The sequence below is a fragment of the Saccostrea cucullata genome, unplaced genomic scaffold, assembly GCF_032062105.1.
Source record: "Saccostrea cucullata isolate Sc308-1 unplaced genomic scaffold, CSIRO_AGI_Scuc_v1 ctg382, whole genome shotgun sequence".
NCBI classification, from domain to species: domain Eukaryota; kingdom Metazoa; phylum Mollusca; class Bivalvia; order Ostreida; family Ostreidae; genus Saccostrea; species Saccostrea cuccullata.
The window spans coordinates 180,930-192,438 of NW_026925758.1; the positions used below are offsets into that span (position 1 = coordinate 180,930).

The following is an 11,509-nucleotide window of genomic DNA, read 5'->3' on the forward strand; positions in this document are numbered from 1 at the left end:
GGAAATTTTTAACAATTGATTAATATTTCTTATAACCCCAATTTTGCTTTTGAGTTTCACAAAGGTATAAAAAGCAATACCAGAGAGAGAGAGAGAGACTCATACAACACATTCTAATATAGTTAACTTTGTAATTTTTTTCTTCGTTTTATTTAAGTTACGAAGGTCAAAATTAAACATTATATAATTCACTATATAACAATGATTATATATAAACTTACATGTACTTTGTTAATTTATCTATTCTATTTTAGGACACAAATAAAAATGTATCCCGTAGAATAAGATTTAAAAAAAAACATACATTTGCAGACTTGTGATAAAGTTTTAACCAGCTATAATTCGTATCGCTTACTAGAAGGGGTGGGGGGTTAAAATCGCTCTTGTATGTGGATAATATGCCATCAGCATAACTTTGTTGACTTGTATACTTTTTTTACACAATAATCTAAGTACATGTGTATATGATTTTCAATCTATTTGTAAAAATCTGGACAGTCCGTTTCAACAATTACCATAACCATACGGTTTTATACCCAACTTCGATTCCATGATCAGTTTTATTTTAGCATTTAAAACTGTTCATTCTGTTGTCATAAATGCAAGGACGTCTGCAATTAAAACGTAAAAAAAATATTCCTCAAACATGAAAGAGAAATGCAAAAACTAAGGTGAATTTTCCGTAGAGACTGACATTCAATCACTAGGTGGCGTATCGCGATAGAATGCTTCTCTCTCATTGGTTAGATTTTTAGTAGAAGAAAGAGGGACAAAATGGCGAAGAAAACACCAAGAACTTGCTCAAGAAAAACAACAGAGATGAGAAGATCTTTTGACTCTACACAGAAGAAAGGCACCTCAAACGACAGATTAGATACAGGTAGTTATTTCTTACAGTTCAGAGTACCTTTATTTTTGTTTTTATTGTCTGCAATCGTAAGAATAAAGTTGGGTCAAAACGGCGCGTTCCAAAAATTCAAATTGGCCATTGTACAGTTATAATTTTTTTGAAAAAGCGCCTTGTAAATCATTCTCAGCTTAGGTTGTAATACGTATAATTAATTGCTGTTAAAACGGCCGCATGCATTTTGTACCATTGTATTTATCTTGCATGTTTTCGTATGATTATTAGAATATGTTTTTTTGCATCGTCCCGATCATGTTAAAAAAAAGATGCAACGTGTTGTAGTATTCCGGAATTTTAAATGTAGGTTGGTTTTAGAGGATAATATCGTTATGAACTTGTATCCGGTGTTTACTTTTTCGGAAAATCGAAAGATTTGCCCATGCCCCCACGCTTATGTTCTTTCAGAAAAGGTGAGGTTTGTTGTTCATTATAACTGCTGGATGTGTTCATTGTTATTCGCAGAAGTAGTTTCTTGAATCCTACATTTATTTTTTGCTGAATTGTTTTTATTATTGATGAAAGACTGTGCTGCACAGCCGAGGAAGGGGTTGAATATATTTTTAACATACATGCAGTCTAGAATCGTAAATTTTATATTAGACATGTTAGAGGGCATCATGTTGGGAGAATGCCATTGTGTAGTATTGTATCACTGTAAAATGCCAATTTGTACATGTTGTATAGTCATGAAAGTAAAATTCCTGAGAACTTGCAGATTTTGGGATATAAAAGTAACTTGATAATTTTCAGAATGCCTCACATTATTCAAGTTGAAGTATTTTATTAAGTTTCGTACCATACATTATGATTTTGAAACATTGTCGAACGTGAACAAAATAGTTATACACAAAGATACATAAACATCTTTTCTTACAAGGCATAATTATGATTAATTAAACGTAAAATGTTAAAATGATATATATTTTAAATTAATAGATCAATTGTAATTTCATGCTGACACATGTGCATGTTTTGATCTATACGAAACAATTAAAACTATTTTAGCAACCTAAAACTTGATTTACCGGTAGTGTGCATGGTGTAATTGTTCTTTAGAAATACCATGTTTTTATTGTACCTTGTGTATTAAATGTCGTGCAGTTTCTAAATACATCAGAAATCACAACTATAAAAATGATTCTCTTGATATGAACAGAACAGTATTTACCTGTATATGAAGTGTGTATTATTATAGACTGGAGCTTGATGAAATGGGCAATTGGCCATTTTCAATTTCTTAAATTACATGTATTGATTCATTATACAGACATATACTTGTATTTATGTTACCCTTTAGAGAACTTTTTATTGATGTGGACACATCACCAACACAGTCTCATCCGAGGGACCAGTCTCTTTGTACTACATTGGATTCAGACCCGTGATGTAGGAATCAGCTCTTACTCCCTAACTCTAGGCATGTCGCTCTAACCACTGGCAATGTGACCCATTATGAAAATTTGACATACCGGTAATACTTTTATGATCTCTAAATTTTATTGACTTGATAAAATGACTGATACACAAATAAGATTTTTGTAATCTCTCTGTTTATAGCTGTTTACCATTTGCCATATTTCTATCACTAATTGAACCAGTTTTCAACAAAGGCCACTGAAGAGTCCTAGTTCTGTCTTATTATACAAATGATCTTCCCTTGATGTAAAATAGAATATTAAATGAAATAAATTATCAAATGAATTATAATTTTGAATCGGAGAAGGCCTACATTTCTTAAACAAACATAATTTAGATGTAGTCTTGCTTTTATGGAAAATTATAACTTATTTAATTTTTCTCACTCTCAGATATACTTGCATTTCAAGATCTTGTAAATTGAGGTTGTGATAGCCTGATAGGACTTCCACTTAGAATTAGACCAGAGTGTGACTAGCTGACTGTGTCCATTTTAAAATGATACAATTTCCAATCATTTTTTTTCTTTGTCATGTGTCCATTAGAATTTTCACTGCATGTCAGGTGCAAGGAAATGGACATGCAAGTGGTTTTTGGGACTTTTCTGAGCTCATGCTGAAAACAAAAAAGTTATTACTGTACGGTACTGTACTAAATCGATCTATTTTAATTTCAGATATCCATGGAACAAATCATCTGAAAACTAAGAGAGGATGAAGAATACTTCTGTTAAAAAGTATGTTTTAGTAGTAAGAACTTATGTATCTCTATTTTAGGAAATTAAGGACTAAAGCACAAAGTTTATGTTTTTATTTTCTATTGTTTTCTTAATCTCACTGTATAATTTAAAGCTCTCTATTTATCATAGTCGGTGGTTGTCAGTGTGTGTTGTGGGGGGGGGGTGTAAGCTGCTTTCCTCTACTTTTTAAGCTTTATAATATATAATATCTTTATATGTTCGGCATTTCAATCAAATTAACAGATGTTAACATTTTCTTAGAAAGTCTCATTTTGCGAGCTACCTACTAAAATTCTATGATTTATTTAAAATAAGTATTTATAAACAGGCCTATTTTTAGGGCACCTAAGTAAACTCAGGTGACCTATTACTATCTGTTTCTGTCTGTCGTGTGTTAACATTTGAACATTTTCAGCTTTTTACTTGCAACCGCTCAACCAATTTCAACCAATTTTGGTACAAAGCATCTACGGGTGAAGGGAAACAAAATTTGTAAATTTTATGATCCCCCCCCCCTTCTTCTTTACTCCTGGACATCAAGCAGTCAAACTGTTGGCATGATTCTTATAAGCATTGAGTCCTTTACCAAATTATGAAATTCATGGCCCTAAGGTCAGAGGTTCTAGTACTAGGGTTGGTCCATATAGCTCTTTGGAATTAATCAACCATTTATGATGAAATAAAACTTCAGATAACATTTAGAAAATTTTGAAATGTGTGGCCTCAGGGTTAGTGGTTCCTGTGGGGTGGGGTACACAACTGGTGGTTTTAAAATGGAATTGCATTTTATCTTTATTACTCTGATCCACCTTTGGGTATTGCGTAACCAAAGTAAGCATGCTAAGTGTATAATTATGATAAACAATGGTGCGTCTTTCAAAATTGGGAATTTCATGGCTTTTTGTTTAAAACACGAACCAAATTCAATTGAGTGAAAGTTGTTACATGATATCTATTAGGTCTATGGGCCTCTAGTAGTATTCAAATAAAAAAAATATTTTGATGAACAAGTGGAATGAAAGAAAATTCCTTAATTTACTCTGAAAATCAGGAACAAATCTATACATACATATTCAGGTTCATTTAAATAAATTCAAGTTTGTTTATTTCATTATCCCTACTCAAGTGTTTAAAAGAGGCAACTTTAATAAACTAATGATATTTTACACTTGATAAATTTTTATATTTCATTTTAAATCATTCTGAAAAAAAAAATGCTTAAAATGTGAAATTAATCAAACAAAGGCTTGTACTAGAACAGCATTAGGGACTTTGTCAATCCAATTAATATTAAATGTTAGATACTGCCTAAATCTAACAACATCCTGTAGAGTGTCACGTCAGAGGTCAAATTCTATTAACCAATCAAATTATTGTATTTCATATATTGAAACGAATAAGTCTAGAGTTGTTCTGTATTTGACATCTGACGTGACCTTCTATGGAATGTTGTTAGATGTTGTGTAGCGAGTATGCAAGAGGATCTAACATGTTGTTTTATTTAGATTGGGATTTTGTTAAGCTATATTTATATATATTTTCAATAGGTTGAAGTAACTGATGAGCAGATCAATCCAACTTGAACATGATATCATTTCTCCAAGGATGAAAACAAGTCTCTCTTTACTCAAGCATTGATATTCTTAAAGTCAACTGAAACTGGAACAGGTCATACATGCAGACTACAGTGATGTGTTGCACAGTTCCGAAAACATGCAGCCACCACTAGCATAAGCATGATAAGTGCAAGTGGGTCATCAAAAAATGAGAACCACTCAAGGACTTTTCTGTTGGTTGATGATGGACTTCAAACTGAATTTTTAACAAAGGAATCCACCTTGGTGCTTATTGGCTATTTATGATGTGAACTTAGCTTGTGCATTTATTATACCAAGTAATTTTACATTTCCTTGATAATACTAGACTTGCATAAACCAAATTCAGGTTTAGTTGATTGATTGCAGTAATGCAGTTCTAAGTTCCTCTCGCAAGATTATATCTCTGATGTATGAGACATCATTAAATGCAGACATTTTCTCTGTCCTCCTGTCGTGACTTGAGGGCTCGGACTTAGCTGTAAAAATGTTTATGATGCAAGAGAAAATAAATGTTCAACCCAATGTATATAAATGTTGAAAATAACATTAAATATTCTTTGATAACTAGTGTTAGTGTGTTGTTGTTTTTTTCCAATATGAGAATTCAGGGGGAAAATGACTTTTGGTTGAAAACCAGGGCTAAATTGTGTAGTTAATACTATAGTTTCCGTTGCGGAAACCTATAGTATACACTATGTATATCAATATTGTAAACGCATGCTGAAACATTGCGTATACCTCAAGTTTCAGCAAGTTTCTGTTGCGGAAACCATTGGTAAACCATATGTATTTCAACCGTATACGCATACTGAAACCTTGCGTATACCTCAAGTTTCAGCAAGTTTCAGTTGCGGAAACCTATGGTACACCATATGTATTTCAACAGTATATGCATGCTGAAACCTTGCGTATACCGCAAGTTTCAGTTGCGGAAACTATTTGGATTCGTGGACACCTTTGGTTTCCGCACTGCGGAAACTTGATGAAACTTGAAGTTTCCGCACTGAAACTTTGCAGAAACTATTAGTAACCTTAAGTTTCCGCAGAGTTTCAGTAGAGTTTCAGCCATGCGGAAACTGTATTTTTCATCCAGTGTTTGCTTTTTCCCCCCATATATTTCTTTAAATGTTACTCGCAATTCTCTTCTCTTTGTCTATCAGTAATTATTTGTCTGATGTGTGTATTTAATTAAAAATTCACTTAAAACAGAATTCTTAAAAAACATGAAGCACGCCTTCGACCGTTTCCGTATACAATGTTCTCTTGATAACTTATTAAGTTTAAACTGTGATAAAGGTGAAGATTAAACTGTGATAAAGGTGAAGATTAAAAACGGTGTTTGACTTAAAAAAAAAACAACTCTTCAAATCATTTTAAAAAATCTTGTATATAAGGTTATGAATTATAAATACATATACATTCTTGAAAATTTAATGATGGGATTAGATTTAGATGTCTAAGTGAAAAAATCAACCCCTGTCAACTCTTTGCCATCGCATTGAGTCCTGTGCATGGATTAGCTGGTATCTGGAATATTGTATTCTGTAGTCAAGTTTATTATAATACAGTGTCCATCTGTTAATCTCATTAATTAATATGTGATCCAATGATATAATATTTGCTATAAAAGGTCATAGCGATCATAAAATTCAGAAAGCCCTATGTATTGATCAAATAAGTGTAAAACAAAGGCCTGTCGGTATGAATCCTACATGTCAGTCAAAACGACCGAGACGGTCCGGCATAAAAATAAAAATTAAAAAAATATATTTTTTAAATTGAGTAACTTGCGAAATGAATACTTTTAACTTTGCTGAAATCCCATAACCAGATCGCTTAAACATAGAGTGGTTCACTATCAAAATTCTTCTCCAATAAAGATTTTTAATGTGTTTTGTAAACCTAACTTAAAACTGCACTTGTTCTCAAATCAGGAATTCCTGTAGTAAAAATAAATATTCTAAAAGCCACCACAAGTAAATACTCTAAGTAGAGTGGCCCTGAATTATGTCTTCCTTGTCTCTAAGGAAAGACAATTGAGTAAGTAAACAGGCCAAAGTAGATATACACTTCAACAGAGGAGTCATTAAATCAAAAATTAAAGAGGCTCTTATCTCCTCGTAGTTTTATATTTAATTGGTCAATGGAAAAATATCTATACTAAATATTTTTGATAAACAGACAGCAGAATTGAATTTAATTTAAACTTCTACACAACCAACTGAAATATAATTATCATGTTCGCAAATAGAATAAAGAGGTGGGAATAAATTGTACAACTTGCGGACAAGTAAAATATATTAAACAATTAATTTTTGAATGTATAGACTAACGGAGTGCAATAGGTGCCTATGGGAATGCCAAATGGCAACAGATTGTTGGAAGACTTGGTCTCCAAATACCACATAGATATTGTCAATCAGAAACTCTAGCGTCTTTTTATGTCAACTTCAGAGTAACTGCATGTGTGTGCAATCAGAATAAGTTTTAAGAAAATAATTTTGCAAATGACCATTGACCAGTTAAGTAAATTTACGAGTTCAAATTTTATTGAAAAAGCAGTTGTCAATGAAATCAAAATGACTGTTTATTTTAATTTATCGTGGGGTAAAATATATTAAACAATTAATTTTTGAATGTACAGACTCAAAAAGAGTATGGGGAAAATATCTCAAGTATCGAAATTGAATAAATGAAACATATGGAGATAACGAACAGTATTCAAGATCAAAAGTCCATAAAACAATACAAACCAGGAGCAGAGCAAACGTAGACCTCCAAAACATCAGAGGTAGGAACAGGTGCCTTGGAGGAGTGAGCATCCCCTGCCAACCGGTCACATCCGCCGTGAGCTCCTTGTCTTGATCGGGAAATAACGGAAAAATCCGTCATCAATTAAGGTATAAATAAAAGACTAAGAATAAGTATGAAAAAACATCAGTCAGCATTTGACTTGAAATGATAAATTGTATTTGCTGACACGGTCATTGTACCGACCAAAGAACTTAAATAATAATGACTTTAAACGAGACTGCTAATATTCTTGTTTCATCAACTAGTTTGTCAATAATTTATCTCGTTTTAGAAATTGTTCATACGTAGAGCATGTTCTCGTGTATCGAATCAGCTGAGGTGTATAAACTCCGTATGCAGGTGACAAAGGTGCATTGCTGCATAAGTAAGGGAAATTGACGATAGAAAAAGTTAAAATCATCGCGTTTATCATAGAGCTCGATTGTTAGATTACCATTAATGTTTTTTTCAAGTAAAATATCCAGGTATGAAACAGATGTGTCAGACTCTGTGATATCTTTTATCACAAGCTCAACAGGATATATCGTATCGACAAAGGAACGGAAATTACCATTGTTTATTGACATTTCGTCGTCGACATATCTAAATGTGTTTCTTCTTTTCATGTATAAGATTTTGCACAAATTCTTCTTCATATGAATACAAAAACAGGTCTGCTTATAACGGAGTGCAATCGGTGCCTATGGAAATTCCAAATGGCAATAGATTGTTGGAAGACTTGGTCTCCAAAAACCACATAGATATTGTCAATCAGAAACTCAAGCGTCTTTTTATGTCAAGTTCAAAGTAACTGCATGTGTGTGCAATCAGAATGAGTTTTAAGAAAATAATTTTGCAAATGACCATTGACCAGGTAAGAAAATTTACGAGTTCCATTTTTATTGAGAAAGCAGTTGTCAATGATATCAAAAAGACTTTATTTTAATGTATCGTTGAAATACCTTGTGATTTCAAATTGTCCATAAGTTCTTCGGAAATTTTGAGTATCCACATCTGATTCACACGACTTCTTTAATATATTGTTGCACAGTACTCTTGAAGTTTCTCCTTCACTACTGTAAAAGAGACTTGGTTGAACATTTACTCCTGGAAAAAATATTGTTGTAGGATATTGTGAGGAGTTCAGTGACACAACAATGATTTTTAATAATGTCATATCAATTGTGGGATACAACATATACAAATATAAAATGAAGTGTAAGTTGCAAAACGTAATAGTAAATGCAAATGCAATGTTAACTTTTTTGAAATCATCTTTGTATCAAAAAATCTAATAGCAAAGAATGCAAAGTTAAATTCAATCACCATCTTATAAAAAAGTTAGTAGACGAACTATAACTTTTTTTCTATACGAGGGGCATTTCAAAAGTTTTGGCAACTGTTTCATAAAAGATTAACCGTTTTACGGAAATTATTGAGTTTGATATCATTGGAAAGATCAGAAAAATATATACATATTGTGACGTCACTTTATAATTTTTATGACGTAATAACTCCGAAAATGATGTCAGAATATAGAATGTATAGCATACTGACCATAAAAATGACGTAACAAAAGACAATTTGATAAAATTAAAATTTTCAAGACAACTTTTGCTCATTACTCGGACGCAAGCTAACGGACGCAAATGCCAGTTGGTGGAACATTTACATAGACTACAATCTATCATATGGTATTTCATTTCGGAGATCTTCTTGTTCTGAAATGGTTTTAGCGAGTGTCAAACTTAGCATGGTTTTATCGAATCTCGCTCAAACTTTTGCGGAAAAGAGACCTAAATGTGAGAAAAAGACAAAGTTGACAATCAAAGAAAAATAGGCAATCATGTTACAAAATTGATGGCATAAATTCGTCAGGTGTTTTAACCAGATTTGTGGTATCGATGAAGGCTTAAGAGTAGTTAAGTTTAGTGTGCCCCATATTTTGTCGTAAAATCCAAAATGGCGGCAGAGCAGTTGTAACCCAACCGTACCTCCACATATTCGCAAATTTTAATGTTGGGAAAATAAATAAGACTTTACATGTCTGACTAACTTATATTCATTTTTTGGATTCAAAAGTCAAAAGCAGTAGTGAGGTTTGGGGCGCCGAAGTTGAATTTGTATGGAAAAAATAGGCACAGAATCAAGTCGGGGACAAGATTTAGTACATTTTATTCGTAAACGGTAAGAGTGCTGTTACTCAAAATATATTTCATGAAAACTGCATTAATATACTTCAGTTTAATACAGAACATGTTTTATTTCAAACAATGGAGAACTATATAAAAGACAGAAAATCCAACCGTATCATGTAAATAAAAATATTAAATGAATGTTTATGATAGCATAACCGGACATAAACCATGCTCGTAAACAAACCATACAATGAATAATGGAATTGCTGATAAACAGTATCATAGTCCTACTCTACCTCTTTGCAAATTAAAATTTTCTTTGAAATATTTTTTTCAAATAAGCCTTTGGCAGCAATTTTACGATCGTCTCATGTGGATAAAAACGCAACTTTTCAGTATGCTAAACATTCTATATATTCTGACGTCATTTTCGGAGTTATTACGTCATAAAAATTATAAAGTGACGTCACAATATGTGTATATTTTTCTGATCTTTCCAATGATATCAAACTCAATAATTTTCGTAAAACGGTTAACTTTTTATGAAACAGTTGCCAGAACTTTTGAAATGCCCCTCGTATTCTTTGTAATTAAATAGATGTTTTATCTACATATTTATTCAATTTGCAGAAGAGAAGGATATGAAGATAACGAACAGTATTCAATATCAAAGTCCATAAAACAATTCAAAATAGGAGCAGAGCAAACACGGTTCTTCGAAACATCAGAGATGGGATCAAAAGCCATGAAGGAGTGAGCATCTCCTGCTGACCGGTTACACCGTGTGCTAATTGTCATGATCGTGAAATAACGGAAAAATCCGTCGTCAATTCAGTGTATAAATAATGGACTAAAAATTCTTATGAAAAACTTCAGTCAGCATATTTGACTCAATGATAAATTGTATTTGCTGAAAAGGTCATTGTATCGACCATAGAACTTACGAAATGATACATTAAAATTCATACGTAGAGCATGCTCTTGCGTATCGAATCAACTGAGATATATACACTCCGTATGCAGTTGATGAAGGTATATTGCTGCATAAGTAATGGAAGCTGACGATAGAAAAGTTAAAGTCGTCACGTTTATCATAAAACTTGGTTGTTAGGTTACCATTATCATCTTTTTCAAGTAAAATATCCAAGTATGAGACGGATGCGTCAGACTCTGTGGTATCTTTTATCTCAAGCTCTCCTGGATATATCGTATCGTATCGTAGGAATGGAAATTACCATTGTTAATTGACAATACGTCGTCGATATATCTGAAGGTCGAGTTGAAGGCCACAGCAAGTGTTTTCTTCTTTTCACGCATAAGATTTTGCATAAATTCTGCTTCATATGAATATAAAAATAGGTCTGCTAATAACGGAGCGCAATTGGTTCCCATGGGAATTCCAATAGATTGTTGGAAGACCTGGTCTCCAAAAACCACATAGATATTGTCAATCAGAAACTCAAGCATCTTCTTGATGTCAGCTTCAGAGTACTTGTGTGTGCAATTAGAATCTTTTTTAACAAAATAATTTGCGAATGACCAATGACCAGGTAAGTAAATTTACGAGTTCCATTTTTATTGAAGAAGCAGCTGTCAATGATATCAAAAAGCCTGGATTTTAAATTATCGTGGGGAATGGTTGTGTATAAAGTTGAAAAGTTGTAAGTTTTTAAGCTGTTGATTTTGGTAAAATCTTGTGATTTCAAATTGTCCAAAAGTTCTTTGGAATTCTTTTATATCCACATCTGATTCATACCACTTCTTGAATATGTTTTTCCATGATATATTTATGTATATGTGTGAAAATGAAATGTCAGCAGTGATAAATGACCATTTTTTTTCTACTGTGTATAATTTTGTAAATTGAAAAATAATACCGATCCAGGGAGCTCCTGGCACCCCAGGTGAGGTATTAAGT

At 32.6% G+C, this 11,509-nt stretch overlaps 1 long non-coding RNA gene across 1 annotated transcript; it reads left to right on the forward strand.

The window, feature by feature from the left end:
• The first annotated feature begins 1,287 nt into the window (after nucleotides 1-1,287).
• Nucleotides 1,288-4,883, forward strand: LOC134269719 (uncharacterized). The gene is made up of 3 exons (XR_009992629.1): nucleotides 1,288-1,317; nucleotides 3,000-3,059; nucleotides 4,610-4,883. It is a non-coding gene; the product is annotated as an uncharacterized LOC134269719 (long non-coding RNA).
• Nucleotides 4,884-11,509: the final 6,626 nt, after the last annotated feature.